This window comes from Microplitis demolitor, chromosome 3, assembly GCF_026212275.2.
Source record: "Microplitis demolitor isolate Queensland-Clemson2020A chromosome 3, iyMicDemo2.1a, whole genome shotgun sequence".
Lineage (NCBI taxonomy): Eukaryota > Metazoa > Arthropoda > Insecta > Hymenoptera > Braconidae > Microplitis > Microplitis demolitor.
Genome location: NC_068547.1, coordinates 3,209,601 through 3,221,818, shown reverse-complemented (window position 1 = coordinate 3,221,818; position 12,218 = coordinate 3,209,601). Strand labels below are relative to the sequence as shown.

Genomic DNA, 12,218 nt, shown 5'->3' with positions numbered 1-12,218 from the left:
TATTTTATTGTCATAATATCGATTCGGCTGACTAATAGGGAAATCATTAAAATTCTCTTTGTGGATTTCTATGAAAAAAGAAGTTAGTGCGCCTTCATGTATATAATTGTAAAAGCAGTTTTTCAAACGAATGTCCAATTTAAATTTGCTATTATTTATTATTTTAGTAACACAAATGTTATAAATACAGTAGTTTGAAATTTTGCAGTTAAAATTAAAAAAAAAAAAATAAATAAATAAAAAAAAAAAAAAAGAAGGTCCCACCGAGATTTGAACTCGGATCGCTGGATTCAAAGTCCAGAGTGCTAACCATTACACCATGGGACCGGACATGAGATAGGATGTTGATTTAGTAGTATACAAACTGTTAGTGACGTATTGTTTATTTAAAAATAACTTTTTTTCACATTCTTAAACATTTTTTTAATAAAAACTGCGTAATTAGTCATTCAATGTTCGTTTCTAACGGAACTTAGCAGCTATAACTCTAAAAATACTACGGACAGAGTTAAAGAAGTTTATCTATTTTTAAAATTTTCGGAATAGTAACCTAACTACTGTAAATTAGCACTCATTTAAAAACTAATAATTGAAATGTATCACAGTAATGTTCTTGTGGAATCTTATATTTGTGCAGTCGTGCTAGTGACGTTTCAGTATTATTGCACAATGCATGATAAGTCGCTAATTATATATTTAGTATTATTTTCTCACAGCAAAGTTGATGTATAAGTTGCGTTTGTTGTGTAATACGAAAAAAAAGGTGTGAAGTAATTTATAACCCGTAAAATTATGAAACCCAACAAAGAAATAAAAAATGTATAAAATTAATCCAGAAAGAAATCGTCAACAAATGTGTTTGTATGATTGAATTTAAACGCGGCCACCCCTCGAAATGACACGGGTTATCCGAAAAGACCAAAGTAGGGTTTATTTGTTGTGTAGTACAAGAATTTAGCACACACATATATCCATATATGTATACACCTCTGCTTAAATATAATTCAGAAGTATAAGTGTCTAAGTATGAATGTTAGACAGAGCGCCCCAGTCTATGGGCCGCGTCAACCCCTAATTGAACGGAAGTCAGCAATAAATATTATGTTTCTCTCAGTAGTCTGGGGTGGATTTTATAATAGCATATCCTTACAACAATGATAGAAATAGGTATACATTTTCGTAAATTCATATATCTACATCTCTATCTACATATATATTTTAGTACACACGCCTTTTAGACGGAAACGGATGTGCAATCAGTGTGCCAAGCTTCATGGTAATTTAATTTATATCCTTTTACAGTTTTATTGCCATTATTATTATAATTATTATTACTATTGTGGTTCTTAAAAGTTTTTTTAACAAAGTATTTTTCTTAGCTAAATATATAGCAGTAATAATGATAATAAGTATATGTATATATATATAGTTAAGTAAATTATCAAAAAGACATAGTACAAAGTCGATAAATATAAATGCTGGCGGCAAAAACCAAATCAAGAAATAGATCCATTTCCCTCGATCAGTGATCGTATTAGTTTGTATTTCGTTGAATTGTCAGCAGGGGTGACACTTTGATCTTTGCGAACATACCCTCTAGGTCTAAAGCATTATTATAATTATCATTTGATGTTATCCTTGCTCCTGAGTACATAAGCGGGAAATATCTTAACAGAATTAAATCTTAAATAAATAAACCAAACTATTAAATTTAAAATCATTAATAGTAATTCATTCATTTTCATTTTACTATTCACATATCCAATTACTTTCATATCTATCAGTGTTATGTTATGTATAAATTTAACAAATCCGTTACTGATTAGTATTAATAGATGTGTACTGAGTTGTGAATAAAAAATGAAAATTAAATTAATAGAATTTACAATGGATGAGAAAAACTTAAATAGTTACAACTTTGTCACGCATGTCGTGGATTTTTTTATATTCATTTATAACAGATTAAAGTATACAAGAGACGCGTGTTAGTGTGTCTTAGTTTCTTTTCTGTGCGTCAGCTATACCAGGCTGTCATGAACCGCGACGAAATGAAATATAGCGTTTGAGATTTGAGACAGAAAATTTTCGACGAGAATCAAGTCGATACGTGGTGATGAATGTATTTAAATATACATCATCCCCTATTGTGGCGACACGTGACCAAAATGGCCGCGAGGAGTTTAAAACACGCGGAAAGAGATAGGGATGATCTTTTTTTTCGTTTCCATGTGTATGTATGCGTACATTTACGCATGTAAATGTGAGTATAAATATAGATGTATGGTGCTAAACGTATGGATATGGAGAGACATCGAGGATGACATGCAGTAGGTTGGGGGATTTGAATTAACGATCACAAAAAAAGATTGCTCGTCACGCCTGCTAGTAAAATGGTCTGTGACTAATGCGGACAATTCAACTTCAATGTTCTCGAGTGTCTTTTATTTTTTTTAATCTATATTAAATAATTGTCTAAGTTTGACTGATTAAAATTGCATTTTTAATTCATTGTTGACATTTTTCTATTTAAAATTTTCTCATATATTTCAAGAATTTGCTCAAAATTTAAGTTCGAAACATGATTTACAATCTAACTGTGAAATTGTCGAAAATAATTTTTTTGATACTTTATTTTGGCCTGCCCTTTCTTACAAAAGGATGCAGATTAAAAATATAAAATCTCAACATAATTTTGCAGATTAAATTGAATTTCTAATTTATTATTGTAGTTATTGATATTTTAATGAATGTTATTTGATAAAAATTTTTTTAATTGATTAATTAACAGATTTAAAAAAACATGCGAAAATATACAACGGAATGTAGGTAAAAATATTTTTAAACAAATGTAAATATTCATAGGTAGATTAATTAAATGCGGGTCTGTTGTTTAACCGGCGAATTGCTACACACATATATGTATATCCATATATATATGTATGAAATGACGATCGGTGAACAAACCCCACGAGAGGGTTAGCACACTCGGTACGAGCGCGTGTTGCTTCAGCTGCTACGAGAATCATCCACATACATAATCCGTCTCTCAATTCTCAATATTTGCAGCCTCACCTCCCGATTATACCATGTTCCGCCAATACAAACATAATACATATATGCACATAAATATCGATTGTCCCTCTTGTGTTTCGTCGCCCAATATTCCGCAAAAACCATTACTCAAACCAAAAATCAACCGAAATCGGTTTAGAGTCCCCGGTCGCCATTTATTCAATTTAATTTCACTCTTCCACTTCACCAACAAAAAGAAAATATTTCTCCATGAAATTTCAATTATTAATTAAATACAAATTACATGTAATCAAAAAGAGATTAAAAAAATTCAGGAATACATTTTAATTGTGGAGGATGAAAAAAGAGAGCTGTGGTCAATATTATGAACACCAGCTGCGTGACATGGCGCCCAACCGGTTCAACGTCCCTGTCCCTGTCCCTGTTCGTGGCCCTTCGTTGCGAATTTTTGAGATAGGTCAGTGCTTCGCGTATGTACGCATGGATGAACGGATGAGTGCTTGTGTGCACGAATGTTCATACACTGTGTAGTGTGTATGTTGCATGCACGCTGATTGAGAGAAACCAAGGGAATAAAAAAAAAAGGAAAAAAATGTGATAGAGAAAAAAACGGGTACTTGTCCCCAGGGCCAATAAATTTTTTAAAGTGTGTCGGTTCCCTCGCTTTTCACTGACATTTCTACCCTTTCCATATCACACACTGCAATACTATCACTCTGATATATCTGCACGTTACGTAACATTTCATACTAAAATAAGGTTTTAACTGTCACTTTTTTAATCGTCACCGAACTGACCATTGTCATAAAAAAAATTGCAGAAATTAAACTTAAAAATATGTCTATCGGTTGACCCTGCGGACCAGCCCTGAAACTTCGCGCTGTTTTCCAGCTTCTTGAGCTCAGAAACATTTTTGTGATACAAAAAAATTTCTAAGTCTTCTCTCGGGTAAGTCTCTGGTGACTCGAGATTTCAGAAAAAACTTCTATAATAACGCTGGCACATAAAAGTGAAGAAAAATAATTTCTCTAAGACTTCTCTAGGATTTTTCTAGGATTCAGAGAAAGGCTCTCAATAACGCTGGAATGTCAATTTTTCTAAGTTTTCTCTAGGATTTGTCAAGGATATGTCTAGGATTTTCAGAGAGATAAATTTTTCTAAGTTTTCTCTAGGATTTGTCTAGGATTTGTCAAGGATATGTCTAGGATTTTCAGAGAGATACATTTTTCTAAGTTTTCTCTAGGATTTCTCTAGGATTTGTCTTGGATTTGTCTAGGATTTCTTTAGGATTTGTCTAGGTTTTGTCTTGGATTTGTCTAGGATTCAGAGAAAACCTCTCGATAACGCTAGCACATCAATTTCTCTAAGTTTTCTCTTAGGTGAGTCTTGGATTCCTCTAGGATTCTTTTATAATAATTTCTATAATATAAATTTTCGAAAATCTAACTTTGCAAAATATATTCGAAAAATAATCCTATATTAATTTTTTTATCTTGATCAACATGAAATTCTTAATAGCCATCAATTTGAAAATAACTAACTATCGCCACCGTCTAACAGATGGCAGTATGCGGGCACTATCGTTCCTAAGAAATCTTTCCGCTCTGTTACGCATTATTTTATGTATTATATAGATTGATTTCATAGCTGGTGGTTATCATTTCATACTTTATTCACTTTTAGCACGATCAAAACTACTTACCCTCGAACGAGCGGAGTTTACCCCCCACGGGCTCTTCGGTCGCCCTACACATCATCAACCCCCAAGAGCGTTTGATGGTAAGATCAAACCAGATCAAACACTCTGGTACGCTCTAACTGTAACCACCTATCGCGTTTTATTCATTGGCTCTTAAAAGTTTAGTATCTTTAAAATCTCTCTACTGGCACCGACACCTTCAAAATTTGTTTACAATAAATTTAAACAATAAATAAAACGCCTGCAGAGTACTTGTACAGCGTACCCATCTTTTGTTCCGACAAAGTAACGACACTAATGATGCTGGACGTGTTACGGACTAAACAAAATTCACGGTCTACGGGATGAGAAAAGAGGAAGGGGAGTAGCAGTAAAGGGATATCATGGCGAACGAATTTGATAATTAATCACGATAAAGTCCAGCAGTGACGGATTGCCGTGTCTGTACGTCGCTGTAAATTTTTCAGCTTTAGCTCGTACGTATTTGAGTGGCTCCCTCTTCTGGCTTCCCCTCCCATTCTCTTTTAGCTGATCTGGCCTAACCTATACGAGTAAGGATTCAAATAAAACAGGAAATAGGAAAACAAAATTTAGAGACAAGAGTTGGGAATAAATGTAGTGTAGAGTACAGAGGCAGGAACAAGTCAACTCCAATATCCAACGCACCCTCGGCAAGTATCTTGTCCACTGTTAGATTAGATACGTCGTTCACTTTGGGTCATATATAACCTCGATCTTTCTACATACGTATGGACATCTTTCTTGTTTAATGCAACTATAGTCACAGTTGTATATGTATATATGTATAGATATAGGATGTATATCTGGTATATATAGAAGACCCTCTTCAAAGGCAACCATGGCACATTTCCGGCGCCAAAACCCAAGTGGTGTGTGTTTATCGACCATGCGTGTCCACGGGCACGTCAGCGTGTGCGATCGTGTGTGCGTATTACCCGGCATTTACACGTGTGTATGTACATATGTGGATGGATGTACTGGGTGAATTACGGTACTGCGGACAGGGTGATGCATTGCCGTTGAAACCCAAGGACCAGATCCCATGGGAATCGAACCTACGCGGAGACAGGAGCTGCACCAGCATCCGGATCTTGCCTAGAGCTATATGCGGCTGCTACATGTGCTAATAGACCGTAGGTATCTGATGCAGATTAGTATTGGAGTATCGATTATAATTGCCGGGATCCTTCAACTGGAATATGATATGCAGTAAAAATTTAATATTTATCTTCATTGATACTGAATATGATTATGGTCGCAGTGTTAGGTGTCCTTCTTGAAAAGTAATAGAGTTACAGGCCAAATAATTACCAAAAATTGATTTTTTCATATATTGACCGTAAAATTTGTTCTTTACTGAAAATTTTTTCATACTTACAGTCTTTTGATTTTTTTCTTCGCGTTAATTTTAAATCCTCAGTGTAACTTTTCCATTTTATTGCATTCGTATTTTCTAGTGCCGACATTTTAGCGTCAATTCAATATCCTTTTTATCAAATTGATTATTTTATTCTTTCCCTTCCTTTTGACAGTATTCAGAAAAATAAAAGAGGCAACAAAATTATTTTTCAAATGATTAAAAACAAAAAAATGTAGGGAGGTAACTGTAAAGGCCTGGATTTCCGAGTCCTAGAGATACTAAATATTTACCAATTACAAAAGATAATTTGTTTATTTATCCATTTGTAAATAGAAATAAGAGGTTTAGGTAAAATAAAAATAAAAATAAAAAGTACGCATGTGATTTTCACGGCCATTAAGAATTCGAAGGAAGACATTAGCTTCCACTTGACGATCACGTCGAGCGTATTTACATATACCAGTGGCAATAGCTGAATAAGTTAAGCCAGCAGAAGAGTATATAAAGTGGAAGTATGGTAGTTAAAGAGTGCCAGCACACGAGTTGGGATTTTAAAGTTAAGCGGTACACACCCGCTATTCTAATTTACATTTTATTTTAATCGCGGTAATCGATCGAATCGATTGGAATGATACGTATCATGGAATTAAACGCGGACAGGCAAAAGGAGAATTTGCGAGCTTAAAAGTGGATGGAGCGTAAAGCTACGAGGGTGAAGAAGGGGAAGCATACTGAATAGTAGATGGGCTCCGATTTCGACAACGAGACGGAAACGATGTCAATATATATACAAGTCAAGAGAACTAGAGTGTAGTAATAAGGATGACGGGAATACTTAAAAATAAAAATAAACTGCCGAAGGCAAAATTGCTCGGATGGACGCATTTACGAATAGGAAAAGCATTAAATTACTTTTAATGAGTTACTAAAACCCTTGTTCCTTAATTTATATATTTTTTTATTTTTATTTTTATGTACACAGTCAAAGTCAAGGGGAAGTATAAAAGAACCAGTGTGATACATTTTTTTTTTTTTTTTTTTTTTTTTTCTAAACAACAAAATTACATTCTTCATATATAATTCTGATAGATTTCAAAAATTAAAAAAATTAAACTTTTACAAATTCAAATAATAAATTTATACAAATTATAATTTTCCAAAGTTGAAATTGCCAATAATTAAAATACAATGCAAAAAAAATTGCAGAGTAAACGCGAATTTAATTCCTAAGAAAGAAATTAACTCCAAAGACGAGTTTTTTTTTAATATTAAATTCCAAATTAGAGTGACAGTGGTTTGAAATAAAATTCAGATCATTCCGAAATCACTCCGCTAAAAAGACTAACTCGATTTGGATAAAATCCGTAATCATTCCCGATTTATCGTGTAAGAATATCATAAAGTTTGAAAATATAATCTTCAATAAGTCATAGAATTTGAAATTTATATATATTCTATACTCTACTTTTGAAGACATAATGCTTCAGTAAACAGTTGGATTTATATCATGACATCGGAGTTAAACTTTTGATAATTAAAATTTTCTTGGTAGAATAATAGTGAGTATTTCTCTTAATAGATTGCAGTGGGTAGGTTACACAGTAGAATGATTAATTGGTTGTCGTATGTAGGATGTCAGAGTGTCACTCTTGCTTGGGCTTTGTCACTTTCCACAAACACCATGAGGGATTCACAATCTATATATATCTGTGCATATTGTATATGTATATGTATATGTATATGAATATATATGTAAAGCGAATTGCATTGTAACCGGACTGCAACAGGCGTGCTATTAATCAATGCCCAGTGCAACGCTAAACCCAGTGAACCTCGTACATTCTGCCAATTTCCAAGTCGCGAACTGTATCCCATTGACGATGAAGCTTGAATAACGTTTTACCCCTTTACTGCACATATATGTGTACAGAGAATATAGGGTGTTGCGTGTAAATCGGCCACTGAATAATACAACATGTATGTGACAAAAGTACGTACCTATATACTAATCCTAGCAGTCGATCTGTCGATCCTTGTATGTCATTTCTCAATGTAGTTTAATGTCCCTCTATTTTCTCAATCCACTATCAGGGCATTCTATCTGCCTACATCCTGCACTGCACCCTGCATCCTGCACCTACTGATCCACCCGGCACTTTGATGAGACCATAATTAGTTCTCGGAGAACGATCGATCATTTTACACTGTGACGTTGAGCTTATACACGAGACAACTAGAGTCTATTGTCTCTCGTGAATGCAGCTCTATCGGAAAATTTCGTTGTTGATGAGTTAAATATTATTCATGTGGTTTTGTCATTTTAATTATTGCTTTTTATTTTTTATGCTTCAATATATTTAAATTTTCTGAATTTAATTATTCACAAACATTTATTTTATCCAGAGTAATTGCGACGATCAATCATCGGTCAAAGTTCACACCTGGTTATAAAATTTCAAATTTCCCTCCTTTTTTTCTCATAACCTAAACTTCTTTAAAAATATATGCGCAGTTTAATGTAACTGATCACGTACTCAGTTCATTGTTTATGCTTGCAGTATGTAAAGTTAATCATTTTGCACTTACAGTAACTCACAAGTAATTAATTAGGGCTGAAGTTGAAAGAATATCTTGAATAGACATAAAACTGCAGGCATTCCCGGGTAATAAATAACAAACAAAATATAATAATTAAAAAGTTGTTTGATCTCGTATAATATTTCTTAGACAAAAAGGTAAAATGAAAAAAGGGCTTACTGAAAAGTGGATCAGAGACAAAAAGAGCGAGAGAGAAAATAAGAAAGCAAAACGATTATAATGTCATATGAACTTCCTAGTTCAACGAACTCACGTACTCTTGACACCCGTGATAATGATTGTTGAAGAAGGATGAAGGAAAGAAGAACAAAAGCTACTCGACAACTCCAGCAGCCTCAACTCGTAGCTATACCACTACTCTATGTACTCTTTCCCTTACTCTTTTTCTCCCTTCCTCTGGTTTCTTGACGGCTCATCTTTAATAGCTCAGGACGTTGCCCCGATACACAACACGACGCACACGGTTCGATGTGCAGTAGGGGTTTGGCACCACTGGCACAGATGCATGTACATATCCTATATACTGTATACTATATAGCATATAGGAGTATGTACGCGTACACTTGTACCTCAAGTATACACACGGTAAATACCGCGAGCGCATACCTCCGTAACGCAACGTGTAATGTACCGCTGCAAAGTATTATTATATACCCGAGTATGTGCCTACATGCATGCGTATGCAATGCATGTGCGTTTGTCGTTACGTAAGTAAGGGTTATGTAGAAGGGGTTCCAGGGGAAGGGGTGGGGGGAGTAGATCCCAAGGAGGACACATATGACGACGTTGCTCGCGTTTTACACGCAAATAAATATGCCACGAAGCCATGGAGTGGGTTACCTAGCACTGCATTGGGGTACTAACAACAATAGGTCCTCCGACGGGTCGTCATGGCAACCCCATCAATCCCTTGGCAACAGCTTTACTTGAATCTTAAAGGAGAGAGGACTCACGCGCTCTTGCATGCTAGAGTATTAACATGCAATCGTTAGGATCTGGAATATATATGTATATTTATATATACATGAAGAATATAAAATCCAGGGTGAAAATATACATGTCTTTCTCTTGTGTTGTCACTTGTGCGTGAATGTTATGGGTGTTATACGCACGCTCTTGGGTGGGTAGAATTAACGGTGAAAATCATCCTACGTGCTATTTCACACCTTTTTAAAAGATTCTTTTTTTTTTTTATTCTTTTAATATCAATGCATTCATTATTCCCCTATCCCATATTTCATTGATGCATATTTGTTTGTTTGAGGCTTTTGATATTTTAAAATGAAGTATATGATTTTTTTAAATTTTTATTTTGTTTTCAACTTCCATAGAATTTTTATGAAAACAAACAATAATTTAAATTTATTGTTTTTAAATAAAATCTTTGCATATATTTTCAATTTCTGATCTAAATATTGCTGTCATATATCGGTTTATTTTGGATTTTTTTTTTTTTTTTTTTTTTTATTATTATTAATCGATTTAAAGAAATTTAATTTACAATTGAAACAATGATCTGATAATGAAAAAAAAGTAATTACATAAAAAGTCGATTAGAGGAAAAACGCAAAACTATTAATAAAATATTAAAAACGCATATAGAACTAAAAGTGTGTAATTTACCGCGAGGAATAAAATACAGTGTAATTGTGATGAGGGAATATATAAGCCTTCTTTAACGCACATTTTTTCTTTTTTTTATTCTCGTGTAATTAAAATCACGGCATCATCATCTTCAGTGAACAACTAGGGTGATGGTAAAAGAGAAAGCTTAATGACACCATACGCAGACCATACAGAACTTATATATCCACACTACCCACTGCGATATTATATGCTATGCATATATATACATGTTCTTGTATGAAAATATATCTAAAGCTCTTCCGCAGTTCTTTTCTGCATATTCAACGTTCAATGATTACCTCCAAGTTGCTGTCTTTTGTAAATATTTTTATATCTCTCGTCATTGCGATTTGTCGTTGTTATTACTCGCGAAATATTACATACCTTTCTATACATCACAGTATATTATAAAACATACATTGCCTTGATTTGTCCGCCTTTTAGAGATTCTGAGGACGAGATGAAAATCAGTAAATGTGAAAATATATGATGACGTACTGAGCTTTTGTTATCAAATTCTTGTCACTGACTATAATTTATAATTATTAATAATGGAAAAAAAAATATCTCATACACATTTAACTGTTTGGGCAAGTTCTCAAACTTAATACTGATTTCGAACTTTAAAACACACTAACATATCAATATTTTTTAACTCAGAAAGATTTCTTGATTTATGCTCTAACATATAATAAACATAAAAAAAAATAATTTTATTTGGAACGAAAGCTAATAAGATTATCGCTGTTTTTTTTCTTCAACTATTAGATTATGATTAAAAATCAATCGAAAATATTTTTGAACAATCCTGAAAAAAATTTCTAGACCCAGAGAAATTTTACGTCCTAATGAGTAATTTTTCAAAACTATTCAACAAGTCAGTGGTAAATCACCATAACTTTTCACCATGACATCATAGCGAAAAATCATAAGAATATTTTTCGACTTGGAATTAATTTTTCTATCCGTGTGAAAAAAGACAACCCCATAGTAATTCACCTTTAGCGCACATTAAAATGCGTCCTTATGACTCAATTTTTTTTCTCCCATTATTATAACAATTTAATATACTTTCTGTTGTTTATATATACCCATAAAATATACATCCAAGGCAAAGTAGTGAAAGATTGTGTGAACAAATAGCTTTCCCATGGGAAAAGTAGAGAGACAAGTGAAGTAAATTGTAAAGCGAGTTTGCAATAATCGTGAACGTCAAATTTAACGTTACACTAGGCCCCAATGCAATCCATTAGATATTGCTCATGAAGAGCTACTTCTACACAGACTATCTGTAGCACATGTACTATACACTAATAATATCACGATATATGTGTAACATTTTGAGCAAATGTCCTGCCTTTCAAATCGTTGGACGTTACTCTTGTTCTTGTTTATATAAACATATATGATATGAATAGTTATCTATATAGATAAATAGATATTGATATGGATATAGATGTAGATAGAATGCATTTAGCAAGTGATGGTTGTTGAATCACAAGCTTCAACCCCAATGTCATTCGCGTATATTGCTGACTGGAACAAGTTAACGTATCCAAATAGCACCTTAAAATGTAATTGCTTTGCTATATGGGAAACGAAACTCGCTGCCTGAGTGGAGGTTGTTGCAGTTTACAGCCGATGGCTTCATGTATGATATAATTATAGCTACGCATGCACTTATAGGACTTGAGTTCAGGGATATAGAACTCGAACTGAACTGTATTTGCTGGAAAATAGCATATTATTATCGTCATTCATAGTAACTGGGAAATTAGAACTAGTTAGTCATGTACTAACCTGTAATTAAATATGAAGTTTGCAGAGAGTTGAAACATATATTGTAAATCAAAACGAGTTAACCTTAAATAATTAAAAAAT

The 12,218-nt window shown here is 33.5% G+C and overlaps 1 long non-coding RNA gene and 1 other non-coding gene across 2 annotated transcripts in view; one reads left to right on the top strand and one right to left on the bottom strand.

The window, feature by feature from the left end:
• Positions 1 to 12,218, top strand: part of LOC106693473 (uncharacterized) — a 75,671-nt gene that overhangs the window by 38,608 nt on the left and 24,845 nt on the right. The window lies entirely within an intron of this gene.
• Positions 256 to 327, bottom strand: Trnaq-uug (transfer RNA glutamine (anticodon UUG)). Its single transcript has one exon. It is a non-coding gene; the product is annotated as a tRNA-Gln (tRNA).